Genomic DNA, 14,545 nt, shown 5'->3' on the forward strand with positions numbered 1-14,545 from the left:
AAATTCTCCTTGAAATCCTATTTTAACTATTCAATCTTCTTGATATATTTTACTCCTCTAAATAGACTACAATGTTAGATTTTACATTAGCACTTCACATTCCAAACATAAGTTATCCAAAGAATACATTTTTAATGCACAAGGGAAAACATAGCATAATTAAATAGCAAATTCACTACTTTTTTTAATGACAAACAGATTAAATGTGCAGAAAATACTCAAAGCTGTAGTGTTTGCAATGTGTTAGCAAATTAAAAATAATCTCAAGAAAGAGAAAAGCCAAAAGACAAACATCAGCACAGTTTTCAAAGGGTATGTAAAAAGGATTTCAGTATTGGAAAAAAAAATAGGTGGAGACAATGGTGAATATGGGAGAAAAATGCATATTGTTAAGCAACTGTCTCCCCAGAGTCACAGGTTCAAAAATTCTTTTGACTCGACCATGTTCAAGTCTTCCAGAGAGTATGTTTTTTTCCAGCTGCATTTTGCCATAACAAACAATAGCTTAACATTGCACAAACCCAAAGTATAACTTTGCTACAACACAGGTCCTGAATTTACAATTTTATTAATTGAAACTGAAGCAGATTTACTCAGGCTAAACCATGCCCTAGAGCAAGAAGCTGCCTGTGAAATTTGTTTCAAGTTCTGTCTATCTACATATTTCCTTTAGGATTAAAGAGATTTTAATGATTTATTTTTATTTTTACAGTGTTTATTCTACTGGTGTTAGATGCATTGTTGCTTTGCCTGCAGTTTCTGTGGTGGTTGGTAACACTTAAGCAATCTGAGTCCACCACTGCAATCATTCTTCCTGAAGAACCCATTGTGATTTCCATGTTGCTTAGTTATAACCTGCAAAACAAAGAAACAAACAAACAAAAAAACACAAAGAAAATAAATATAACAATATTAGACCACAGTTTCATTGTGAATTTATTATATCTCCTTTTCCTGAAATGTGTAATGCAATGAAAAAAACAATATCATGATGTCATTTTTTTTTCCTATTGAATTAATCTGTGGGTTTTAGCTTTTGAAAGGAATTGGGAAGAAATGAAGGAGAGTGGTAGTTTTAAGAAATGCTTAGTACTGGAATAATAAAGAACTGGTTGAAATTGAGGAATCATCAAAGTGCCACTGGAATGTTATTGTGAATTCAGAACTGCTGGAAAAAGAAATATAATTTTGTTGAAACCATAAGCCACATGGGGCATAAGTCAATTTTGTTTATTGAGGCACCTAGTGCAGAATGTACTGTTAAGTAGGTACTTGGTAAAGATTGAATTGAATCCCCCTCTCTAGCTAAGCCCCTCAGAACTTGTTTGTAATTTGCCTTCAGTTCTCACTCTTAATATTGGGATTCCTTAGACTCCCACCTAAGCCTCACACTCTGCTACTGACACACACTCCAATTCCCATGCTTTAGATACTATCTCTATGGTAGTGATTCCCAACATGTATCTCCAGACCTAATTTCTCCACTGAACTACTGATTACTACATCCAACTCCCTACTTAACATTTGTACTCACATAGCTAAGAAACACTTCAGCCTAGCATGGCTAAACTAGAAATCATCACAGCTGATACACACATCTGACTCATCACAGCTGATACACACATCTGACTCATCACAGCTGATACACACATCTGACTCACCCTATAGTCTCCAGCAGTCTTGTCCCTCACAGTAAATACCAACATCCACTCAGTTACTAGAATTCTAACCAACAACCATCCTTTATCCCTTTCTTTTACTCATGACCCACACCAATCCATCAGTAAATTCTATTGATTTTGCCTCTGAAATGTATCCTAGATCAACCTAGATCCATCCAATTTTCCAAATATACTTTAGTCTAAATCACCACAAGTGCTTTCCTGAGAAGTTTCAGAACCGATCTCTCAGTTTTTACTCCCACCTCTGCTTTCTATTTTCCAGAGTAGCCATAGGCATGCTTCAGACAAAATCAGATAATTTCATTACCACTTAAAACTCTCCAGTGACTTCCCATTGCCCTTAGGGTGTAATCTAACTTTTTCGCAATGGCCACCATATAATGTGTGGCATGCCGCCCCCCCCCACCTTTCTAATGTATCTTTTGCCACTCTTCCCTGCTTACTAGATTCCAGTTACATTGGCCTTCTTTGTTGCTTGAATATAAGTTCACACAGGGCCATATGTGCTCAGTATCCCTTTACATAAACATTTTATCCTCTTATCTTGCATGGCTGTCTTGTTCTGCATTCTTAGACTTGACCATCAAAAATATTCCTCCTCTGAGCCACATCACTTATTTCATTTTCTTAATTGTCCGAAATCATTTTTTTGCTTTGTCTGTTTGCTTATGGCCTTTCTCCCCCTCACTCCTCCATGCTGCAAGAATGTAAGTGGAAACAGGTCCATATACCACCCTATCCCCAGTGAGAACAGCACACAACACAAAGTTGTGTGCTCATAGATACTAAGAACACTTCTTTAATAAATGTTAAAAATAATTATTGAATCTAGAATAAATAAAAAAATAAAGTGTAAATTATTCCTTACTCATTTTAACTCACTGTTATTTGCTTGATATTGCACAATGGTAGATTCATTAAATTTATCATGTGAATAAAATATTTTTTGTAGTGTAAAATATTTAAACAAGGAACACCATGGTAGTTTTGTTTTGTTTTGTTTTGCTTTGTTTTATGGAAGTGCTTGAAGGCATGTAGAGTGACCAAGCAGGGATCTCAAAATCTAAGTGGAAAAATGAATAAGAAGAGGGAACAAAAAAGTCAAAATCTACAAGTCCTTTATATTCTGGAGATATAACACATAGCAGGTGCTAGCAGAAACACTAGGAGCACCAACAACGCTCTATTCCCTGGGACTGTTAGGGGTGTGAGGTAGATTCCTTAGGCTTGGGACTTTCATTTTTAAAACCAAGGCAAGTTGGTTATCCTTGTTGAAAATAAGGACTTTTTCTCTTGTTATTTGTATTTTCCAAATCTTCCCTGCTGCCTGATTCCTATCTACTTCTGTAACTGGAAGTCGTAGAAAACTATAAAATAGCTCTACTGGTTTTGAAAACATACAAGAGGGGAGAATGGGTGAGACTGTCCTGTTCTTCAATAGAACTGGGAGGAAAGCAAGTAGGTGCTCCTGAGCATGAGTGGTGGTGACTTAAGAAAGGGAATAGGAAGGGTGATACAATCCTGGGAAGAAGAGGAAGGAGAGTATTAGAATCTTCAACTAGCAGTTGAGTTCCCTGACATTTTGTTCGAGGAGGTCATTGAGGACCATGACCACCAGTTGACCCACGAGCTGGATTCAGGCAATTGGGACTCCTTACCCCTCTCCAGTCCTTGGAATGTACTTTATGCCCACCGTTCCAATAGCCAGAGTTACTTCAAGGACACAACCTTGACTGAGTGATATGTTATTGAGATCATCTGGGCCATACACATGGCCGAACCCTGTTAAGCCTCTATTTATACCTATAAGTTCTGTCGGGCAGGTGCAGAGATCTGCTCCTCCTGCAGCCACCCAAGACAAGTATCATATGTAACTTCCCTTGCTTATTTGAAAACCTGCCACCTACCCATCTGGGTGGTCTGCCTTTTTCTTCAGTCTCTCCCTGCCCTCTGTGTAAGTGGCCAGTTTCAGATTTCACCTGGAGAACTCCTGAGGTTGTGATCCAGCATGGTTATTGTGGTTACTGATGTATTTGTATTTATTTATTTTGTTGTGTAGTTTTAATTTACTTAGCTATTTCTGTGCATGATATTTCTCCTTTTTTGTAATTTCTTTTTTCTTTTTTCGTCTCCTAATCAATTGGATATTATAACTTCCTTTTTTCTTTTTTGTCTGGGTGGTTACCTTTAAGTTTTAATGCTGATACCTCACTTAACAGAGCATAAAGCTGGTAAATATTCTTACCCTTCTCCTAAATAGCATAAGAGCTTTAGAACACTTTAATTATAACCCCTCCAACCAACTTTTGCATATTATAGATGTCTAGTATTTTAGACACTGTTTAATTTGCCCCAAAATTGATTACTGACGTTAGTATATTACCATATTTTGTACATTATTAATATTATTACATTATCTTATTTTTAGACAGTCAGTGATTTTTTTAGATTTACCTATATTAATCAGTGTCTTTACTTACCGTTCTTTCTTACACCTCTTTCTTTCTAAATTCAGTTTACTCCTTCCTAAATTATAACTTTTAGATTTCCCTCAGTAAGGGATGTAGTTAGAAATTAATGATTTTTTTGTATGAAAACATCTCTTTTAACCTTCATTAATAAATTAGTGTATAGAGGTAAAGGCTGCTGTAATATTTATTTTCCCTTACTCCTATTGAGATGATTCTTCTATTTTACATGTTCTACTATTTTTGTTGAAAAGTTTGCTGTAAACCAGATCTGCTTCTGTTTAAATACCTATTTTATCTTCTAGCTACTTTTAAATTTGTGTTTATGTTTGTTTGTGGGGTAGATTTAGTTGAATTTATCTTGAGATTCTTTTAGCTTCCTGAAGAGATAGACAGGTAAATAGGTAGACCAACATAAACAGATTTATATAGATATACAGATACATATCACAAGTTATATATATATATATATATATATATATATATATATATATATATATATCACAATACTTGAACATTTTTCATATATTACTCTTTTAAGGGTACTTCTGTTCATTGTCTTTCTGGCTCGTATTAGACAGATGTTGGACCATCTGACCCATTTTTTTTTAATGTCTCATAAGCTCTTTCTTATCACATTTTTTTCCTTTGTTTCTCTGTTATGGATAATTTATTCAGCTCTGATTTCCTGTTAATTGTTTCTTAGCTACATTTAATATACCTGTTTACTAGAGTTAATGATTATATTTTTGTTTGTAAAATTATAATTGGCACTCATTGAAAATGGTCTTGTTATTTTGATAACATCTTATTTATTTCATATATTTCTCTCCATCTTTCATTTTTAATTATTTTAAGTAATTATTTTATAATCTATGTTTAGTAATCCCATTATCTGAATGTTTTGGTGTTTCTAATCTTGCTCTTTGAACTTTCTGTTGACTTTCACTTAAAATTGACTCATTTGTTTGATAATTATGGATTTGAACTCCTGCTTAACAGGGTTTTTTATTCATAATCCCTAAATCCTTTGTTAGGGGTGTGCCCTTCCAGAGAATTTTGGAGACTGAATGCACAAGGTACCAACCCAGAAATAATTTTTTGTTAAATCCTCTCTGGAATTTCTCTGTTCTTATCAAAAGTTTAAATTCAACCCCCATACCTGTTAAGAGATTTTCATGTGAGGCTCTTGGCAGAGATTCATAAATGTCCTAGAGCCAAAAGATCAGTGACTCCGTATAAGTCATTTCCACTTTTTCCCCTCATTTTGGTCAGTGAAGATTTTCTTAATATATTTCTTTGAGTTATATTTGTCTAATGTTTATCTTAATAATGTTTCACCTAAAGGGTATCCTTTCTTTTTTTACACATACACACACTTAAAGACAATTCTGGATTTTGCTCAGGGGCCATTTATGGAATATATGTCATGAGGCTTAGTCATACCAATTCCTTTTCATTCTTGGTTTCTTTCCCTGTTACCACTCATCTCCAGCCTCTTCAGCTCAACTCCTGGACTTGCTCATGACTGATATGAGAAATGAGGCCTGGAGTTTTTGTATAAAGAAAAGGAAATGCCGAAAGAAAGAAATCTGATAAAATTAGAAAAGAGGAGAAAGAACCCTTCTGACCACTTAGACATGTGTCTATATCTGTATGCATATGTGTGTGGTTGTCAGAGAAATGATACACATGACATATATGTATTACATATGCATGTATGTATTTCAGTGATATTATTGGAACACAAGAATTTCACTGCTAAAATAATTTTCTGTGCCCAGAGTGGGTACCTATTTGCATTTGTTTTCATAATTATTTCTGTAATTGGTTCTACAAGTAAATGCAGAAATAGCTGGCTTACTCCTACCACCTGCTTAGTACAGATATACAGAGAAGGCAATAATACATATTTAATTTATTCTTCTTATTTTCTAATGAATCATATAATCACAATATTAGAATGATATCCCACTTAGTATTCTGTTCCTGCATTCAAACACCCGGGTTCTTTCATAGAAAATAGATGCTCTTTATGAGAATTAAATGGTCAAATACAGAGAGGTAGATGGCTAATTGTAAGTGCTATTTGAATAAATTTGCATATGAAAGGACCTAAAAAACTTATTTTGAGAAAAAAAATTGTAGGTGCATGTGCTATCCATAAATCATTTTATTTGAGATGACTTCTTTTCTATACTCATGCCAGCATCTCTGGAATCAAAACAAAAGTTCAGAAGTTTTTGATAAGATCTTGTCTCTCAATCAATTGGTTATCTAGTTAGTAAGTTATCTATTTCATATGGTATGATTTCCATATTTTGTAGATGGCATTCTTAGGTTCTGATCAAAATGCAGAAGAAGAAAGGGAATGGAAAAGATATTTAGCAAGGAGAAAAAAGAAAGAAAGAAAAAAGAATAATAGAAAATTTGGATCAATAAAAATGGTGAATTAGATAGTTGAACATGTTAGAAATTCTAGATCATTAAAATATTTTGTGTTACTAGAACTAGAGGTCTTGATTGGTCTTGTTCTTTGACAAGTCCAGTCACATGGAAGAAAATCTCCACTTAAATGTCCCTAGAACAGATATTGATTAAAACATATTCTGCTTCACATTTCTTTCTAATGGGATTTTCTTTGTTAAGTTTTGGTTGCCTTTTGAGTGAAACAGTAGACTACCATGGGATCGTTGCTTTCAGAAAGCCATGGATCCCTGAAGTCCCTAGCCCAGCTATGTTTGCATTACCTCTGACACAGAAATGCAAAGCAACAATAAATTCAGGGGTGTTTACCACTGATCTTTTTTTTCAGTTTCCTTATCTACTAGTGTCATCCTCAATAAATCAGTATGTAGAGTCCACACTCTAATTTTTTTAAAGAAGTTCAAAGTAATATAGATGATTTTCAGGTATTAATAATTATACCTAAAACTCAATGATTCATTTGTATTAATATTTATGAAGGTGCTTTCATAATAATTGATTACTCTTGCTAAAACAGTTTGGGAATTTTAACCCTTTTTAAAGAAAGTGCCCACCAGGGGCGCCTGGGTGGCTCAGCGGTTAAGCGTCTGCCTTTGGCTCAGGGTGTGATCCCGGCGTTATGGGATCGAGCCCCACATCAGGCTCCTCCGCTATGAGCCTGCTTCTTCCTCTCCCACTCCCCCTGCTTGTGTACCCTTTCTAGCTGGCTGTCTCTATCCTGTCGAATAAATAAACAAAATCTTTAAAAATAAATAAATTAAAAAAAAAAAAAGAAAGAAAGTGCCCACCAATGACCAGGTTGTAGGCTCACACTATCAACATATATTAAATTAGTAGCATGATTTTACTTTGAGACTTCTCAATTTAACACACACACACACACACATGGGTTTTATTTTTTTTTTATTGTGTACTAGGCCTATATTCTTTTTATGAGAATTATAGAAGGTTGGAATGAAGAATACATAATCAAAGAAGCTGCAGGTTGAAATATCATATTTTAGGTTTGGGTACAAATAATCTAATAAAATTCTCCCTCTCACCAAATTAAGAAACATCGCTACTATTTTAAATATTCATATAAATCTTTTAATCTAATATTTAAAATTTTGTTATTCAAGAATACTTTCTCTTGATATTTAATATATTACATGAGAATAGTAAGAAAGTCTTTAAAAAAATGGATGAAGAGATAGCCAATTTATAGTCATCTAGGGAAAAAAATTGATATGAGTATTTGCACAAAATTGTTTACTTTTTGAAGCTTAAAGTAATTGTGGGCCCAGAAGGCGAATGGAGAATAAGGCATTGTAAGTATGGAATGCACTTGCATACTTTATATAAACAGAGTCTGCTCTGGCATAGTTAACTTGTCCAGGAGTATAAAATTACAAACAAGGCAACGTTATCATTTCATTCTCCATAAAAAGATAGATTCTCTTTTCTAAGATGATGCTACTAATTTCAGGCTTGTTGCTGGGGTGATCATGTTAATGGCTCAAGGCAAATCTGTCACTGTTCCTCAAAACACTAATTTCAAACATATGCTGTGCTAATAGAGGGCCAGAAAGTATTATCACCTTTCCATACAAAATTCAAGCTTGAAAAAAAAAGATTTTTTTAATTTTTAAATGTTTTTTTAAATCTATAAATAAAATAAAATAAAATATATTCCCGTATGATACAAAAGAAATGTCTTGAAGAACTTGCCTAAAAAGCCATTTATCAACAAAGGAAATTTTTTTTAATTTAGATTTTTTAATTTATTTTTTCATGAAACTAAAGTTTTCATTCATAATGGATATTACTATTCCTTTAAAATTCAAGTCCTGGGGCGCCTGGGTGGCACAGCGGTTGAGCGTCTGCCTTCGGCTCAGGGCGTGATCCCGGTGTTCTGGGATCGAGCCCCACATCAGGCTCCTCTGCTGTGAGCCTGCTTCTTCCTCTCCCACTCCCCCTGCTTGTGTTCCCTCTCTCGCTGGCTGTCTCTATCTCCATCAAATAAATAAATAAAATTTAAAAAAAAATAAAATAAAATAAAATTCAAGTCCTATTATCAAAAGCTGGTGCAATACGATAATATTTTTCTGTTAAAGATGGCAGATGAACCTAAGAAAAATTTATGCATCATGTTATCTCTGTATTAAATGCATTGCTCCTTTTAGCTTAAGCATCATCTTCTGGACATCTCCCGTACCAAAGGCATAGCAGGAAGTCTTCTGGGTAGGCAAAAATGAACAGGGTCAAGGCATAAATACCTATCTATAATATAAGAGAGAATCTGCTGAGTATTGTAGTAGAAGTACGAAATATGTTGGGAATATCTAAAAACAGAAGAGTAATTCCTTCACTGGGTGTCAAGACAATCTTTATTGAGAAGAAGTTAGTTGAGGTAGCCCTAACAAATGGGTAGAAAAAAATACAAAGCTGGAGAAAAAGGGGTGAAACCAAAGTATTGTTTAAAAAGAAAAAAAATTAACATGTTTAAGATATGGCCTGAGTATAGGGCACAGGGGAAAATAGTGGAAGATGAACTTGAAAGGTAGAATAAGGACTCACTAGATAATTATGGGAGAGGGTCTTAGAAAGGTAAAACAGGGGCAGTTGACTGAAGCTGCTAAACTTTATGCTAAATACTTCAGATTTTTTTGTACAAACAATACAGTGAACTTTTTTTCAGCAAGGTGATTTGTATGTCACCATCAGGGTTGTGTATTAGGATAGGATTTCATGATTATGCTCATGCCCTAACAAAAGCCATATTATACAGGATTCTCTGTCCTTTGAAACTTGAACATCAGAATAAAACATGGTTACAAAATATACATTTGCAGTTTGCATATATAAAAGATTTCAGAAACAACCAGCTATCTAATTTGGATCACAATGGTGGGGATGAAACACTTTCATATGAAATAACTAAATGATTGAGATCAAATTATGTATCTTTACTGCTTATTTAATTTTACTACTGTAGATAAATTCACAATATGTGTTTGAAGACAATTTAAAAGTCTTTGGTAGCTTTTATGATTGCAATATCAAAATATATTTTTGTTGTTTCAGTTGATGGTGCCTGTCAATTAACTGAACAACTGTGGTAAGTTGGTTTTTCTCTTCTCAAATCTGCATAGTGTTTTTCTTTCTGATATTCAAAAGGATTTATTTTGCCTATGAAACCTGTAAAAACATGAACACTTAAGTGGACAGAAAATCAAGCATGCCCTGAAATAAGCTATATTTTTTTCCCCAGGGACTTAATGCTTCCCTTTTTACTTCTGAACTGAGCCAAGATTGGAAATCAGAAAGTGTCCTCTACATGTACACCCAGAGTGTAGGAGGGGCACTATTATCCAAATGTTTTCCATAAAATGTGCACCATCCGTTTGCCCAGGGATGACCCTGAGAATACACCCAAATGTTCACAACACCAAAGGCAGAAAAATGTCTTTTGAAGAAATGTTTTGTTTTAAAAGTTATTTAAAGTTATATGGAAGTTTGGTAACTTCTTTTCTCCTTTTATTTCTTTTCTCCTCTTATTTCATTGGAGGTGTTAATGATCATGGCCATAATATACACACAAGTTGACTTTCATGTGTCCAGTTTCATAGCTGATTAAATCTGACTTTGCTTTAGTTGAATCATCATACTGGACAGCAGAAATCAAATGACAGTTTTCTATCTTTGTTGTGAATGTGTTTGTGACTGCTTTCGTGGACTTCTGCTGGGTAATATTCTACGTGGGGAAATGAAACATGGTATTAACAGTTTTGGAAAATAATATTAATGATAATAATTGCATATATGTGGCAATAGTGTGCCCTCAAAGGGAAGGAAGGGAAAAAAAAGTTGAAAGAGATTTTCTCTGGCAATTTGTTAGACATTTTAGGATGTTTTGTTTCTTCTTTTTCAATTAAAAGTAAAAATTTAGTTTTCAACCAGATTATGTCAATGGAGGTGTTTGTTTTCACAGATGCTTCACATATTCACACTCAATCAAAATCTCTCAATCATTTAGAAAACTAGCATCTCATTGTTAGTTACTGTGTAAGTAATTATGAAGAATATTGTATAGGGTTTATACTGATAGTGAAACACACAACACTTACTGGCATAAATAATTATTTTTTTCTCTATTATTCTTATGAGAAGTGAAATCAGAAAAATGATTTATATGTCTTAACTTACATAATTGCCATGGATTATTATGATTGATTATTCATTGAAAACTAAGATGAGTGGAAGTAGTTTTTATCAATCTCATTCATCTCTAGAGAAGTTGATACCCTTTTACATCTATCTCAGGAAAGCAAACAACATATTTCTGTGCTTTTACAATACTGGGGAAATGATATTTTTCGTGCACTATTTTCTCATTGTCAGATTTATGAGGAGAGGACATTGCATTATTATACATTTTATTCCTTGAGAGTTTAATAGTTTACAGTAGACTCTTTATAGAGTCTACTCTTTATAGAGAAAATGTCATTACTTTTCTCTCTTTTTCAGCTGCAAAAGAAAAAGTTCTGAAAAAGTGCATTTGTTTAGCGTCCTGCCTCTATTCATGGATTAGAATGCTTGGCAAAATAAGAGATGGCCAGAGATGGAAGTAGTAGAGGAGAATAACACAAAGTTTGGAAGTACATGAGCGGTTTATCGAGAGTTTGGATAAGGAAGAGGAATGGACAACTTAGATGTGACTTAGGGAAGGACAAATGTTGGAGGAAAAAAAAAATTCTGAGTCTTACTGTGTATTATATTAGTGCTTCTCAAACTTTAATATGCTCATGAATCCACTGAGCTATCTTGTTAAAATGCAGGCTCTAATTTAGTAGGTCAAGAGTCTGCTTTCTGTCAGCTCCCAGGTGATGTCAAAGCTGCAAGTTCAAGGGCCACACTGTGAATAGCAAGATATTATATAAATAACTCTCCTATTCAAGGAATTTCAAATAATACATTACTTCCCAAATATTTGACTTGAAATTGATTTTTAGTGCTTTTACTTCACTCTGTAAAGATCAATCTTAAGATTAGAGAAAAAAGTGCCATGTTTTAGTTCAGTCACATACATAAAACAAAACAAAAACAAAACAACAAAAAAACTGGGTCTTGCTAGCTCCCAAGGTCTGCTTTCCCCTTATTAATTGATTATAAGGGTAAACTGTGAGGATCAGAAAAATTCAATCTGTTTGAGTCAAATAATTTTCAAGTGTATGAGATGTGAGATTTACAAAAAATAAATGTATTTTTTAAATATTACAATCTATTCAAAGGCAAACATATCATCACCTTGCAATAGTCAAAATATGAAAAGCAATAGTAGTCGCGGAGATTAGAGAGTTCTAACCATAATATAAGTAAACATTATCATTAGTGCTATGCTTGAAAATACTTGACTTTTGTCTTAAAAATGTAGTAAGATGTCACTGGTTTTGTATCCTGTTCCCATTGACATTATGAATGTTATCTCCTTTAATCATAAGGTTATTCAGATTCTGAGGAGATTATCAAGAAGGCAAGATAGAAGTCAGACTAGGCTGGGTGGTTCAGCAACCGTAAATAATGAAGCTAAGAGGCCCTAGTCCAGTCATGTAAGGAAATCTGAAGGGTTTTCTGGAACCTGGATTCCCGTAGGACCCTGGAGAAGTCTATGGAATAGAAGTTCTAAAATCAATCTGAATTTTTCTGCTAAAACCTTTCCTCTAAATGAGTGTTTCTTCACCCAAACTACAAGTCAGAATCACCTGGGCTGTTAAAAAAAATAGTTAATACCTGGGTCCCATCCAGAACAATTAACTCAGTATTTCTGGGTGGAACCTAGCATGATGCTCTAGCTTCCTGGTGAGCCCATGGGCAACTGGAGTTGAGAGCCAGTGCCATATATTAGGACTAAAAATTTACATTTGTCACAAGTTCCCAAATGATATTGATATTACCGCTCCATGGACCACAGTTTAGGTAGTAAGGGCCTACTAGCCCCCATAAGTTTTTCCATGTGTTCCAGGAGGGTCAGTATTACTTGGGATGAGGGGAGTGGAGGGAAGAAGCAGAAAGGAGAAAAGGGACATTCAAATGGCACATGGTGTGGACCTGGGTATAATATCCAACTCCCACATGATTGAATTTGAAGGGCAATAGAAAAATTTCTGCATTCCAAAACATCTCATCTCATGAAATAATATGGTGCCTGCATTTGTACTATTATAATTCATTTTATTTTTGTGCTTTTCAAACCTGACTGTGCAAGCATTATTCTGTGAAACAACTGTTACAAATATAGAGGATCAAGAAAGAGGGTTAGAGGTGGCAGAAATCTGAATTTTAATAATCATCCCATATGATTCTAATGAAGAATGGAGCTTAGAAATTAACATTGTTTAAATGTCCATACTACCCAAAGCAATCTATAAATTCAATACAATTCTTTTTTTTTTTTTTTTAAAGATTTTATTTATTTATTTGACAGAAAGACAGCCAGCGAGAGAGGGAACACAAGCAGGGGGAGTGGGAGAGGAAGAAGCAGGCTCCCAGCGGAGGAGCCTGATGTGGGGCTCGATCCCGGAACTCCGGGATCACGCCCTGAGCCGAAGGCAGCCACCTAACGACTGCGCCACCCAGGCGCCCCAATAAATTCAATACAATTCTTATTAAAATGTCAACAACATTTTTCACAGAACTTGAACAAATAATTCTAAAATTTCTATGCAGCCACAAAAGACCCCAAATGGTTAAAGCAATCTTGAGTAAGAACAAAAAATCTGGTGATATCACAATTCCAGGTTTCAAAATATAGTACAAAGCTGGAGTAATCAAAACAGTATGTATGGTACTGACACAAAAATAGACACATAGATTAATAGAACAGAATAGAGAGCCAAGAAATAAACCCACACTCACATAGTCAATTAATCTATGACAATGGAGTCAAGGATATGCAATGGGGAAAAGACCATCTTTATAATAAATCATTCTGGGAAAACTGGGCAGCTACATGCAAAAGAATGAAACTGGACCCACTTTCTTATACCATAAACAAAATTGAACTCAAAATGGATTAGACTAAATGTGAGACTTGAAACTAAAAATCTTAGAAGAGAACATAGGCATTCATTTCTCTGATACCAGCCTTAGAAACATTTTTCTAGTCGTGTCTCCTAAGGCAAAGGAAACAAAAGCAAAAATAAACTACTGGGACTATATCAAAAAGAAAAGCTTTTGCACATTGAAGGAAACCATCAAGAAAGCAAAAGGCAACCTACTGAATGGGAGAAGATATTTGCAAATGATATATCCAATAAGGAGTTAATATCCAAGATATATAAAGAACTGATACAACTCAACACCACAATGTAAATAAATAAATAAATAAATAAATAAATCTGATTAAAAAATGGACAGAGCACCTGAACAACCATTTTTTTCAAAGAAGACACACAGATAGCCAACAGACACATGAAAAGATGCTCAACATTACTAATCATCAGGGAAATGCAAATAAAAACTACAATGAGATATCACCTCACACCTGTCACATGGCTAAAATCAAGAAGACAAAAAGTAGCAAATGTTGGCAAGGATGTGGAGAAAAAGGAACCCTAGTGAACTGTTGGTGGAAATGTGAATTGGTGCAACCATTGTGGAAAACAGTATGGAGGTTCCTCAAAACGTTAAAAATAAAAATACCTATAATCCAATAATTCCACTACTGGGTACTAACTCAAAGAAAACAAAAAACACTAATTTGAAAAGATATAGCACCCTTATATTTATTGCAGCAGTATTTATAATAGCCAAGACATGGAAGCAACCTAAGCGTCCATTGATAGACAGAGATAGGAAGATGTGGTGTATGTGTGTATGTATATGTATACATGTGTGTGTGCATGTACAAATATATGCATACATATA

The 14,545-nt window shown here is 34.4% G+C and overlaps 1 protein-coding gene across 13 annotated transcripts in view; it reads left to right on the forward strand.

The window, feature by feature from the left end:
• PTPRD (protein tyrosine phosphatase receptor type D) overlaps positions 1–14,545 on the forward strand; it is a 2,182,843-nt gene that overhangs the window by 1,182,077 nt on the left and 986,221 nt on the right. For all 13 annotated transcript variants that reach the window (XM_087869643.1, XM_045780711.2, XM_087869649.1 and 10 more), the window contains one exon: positions 9,704–9,737. The gene's annotated coding sequence lies outside the window, so the exon portion shown is untranslated. The remainder of the gene's footprint in view (positions 1–9,703; positions 9,738–14,545) is intronic.

Source organism: Ursus americanus, chromosome 18, assembly GCF_024610735.1.
Source record: "Ursus americanus isolate L20-20 chromosome 18, mUrsAme1.1.p, whole genome shotgun sequence".
Classification (NCBI taxonomy): Eukaryota; Metazoa; Chordata; class Mammalia; order Carnivora; family Ursidae; genus Ursus; species Ursus americanus.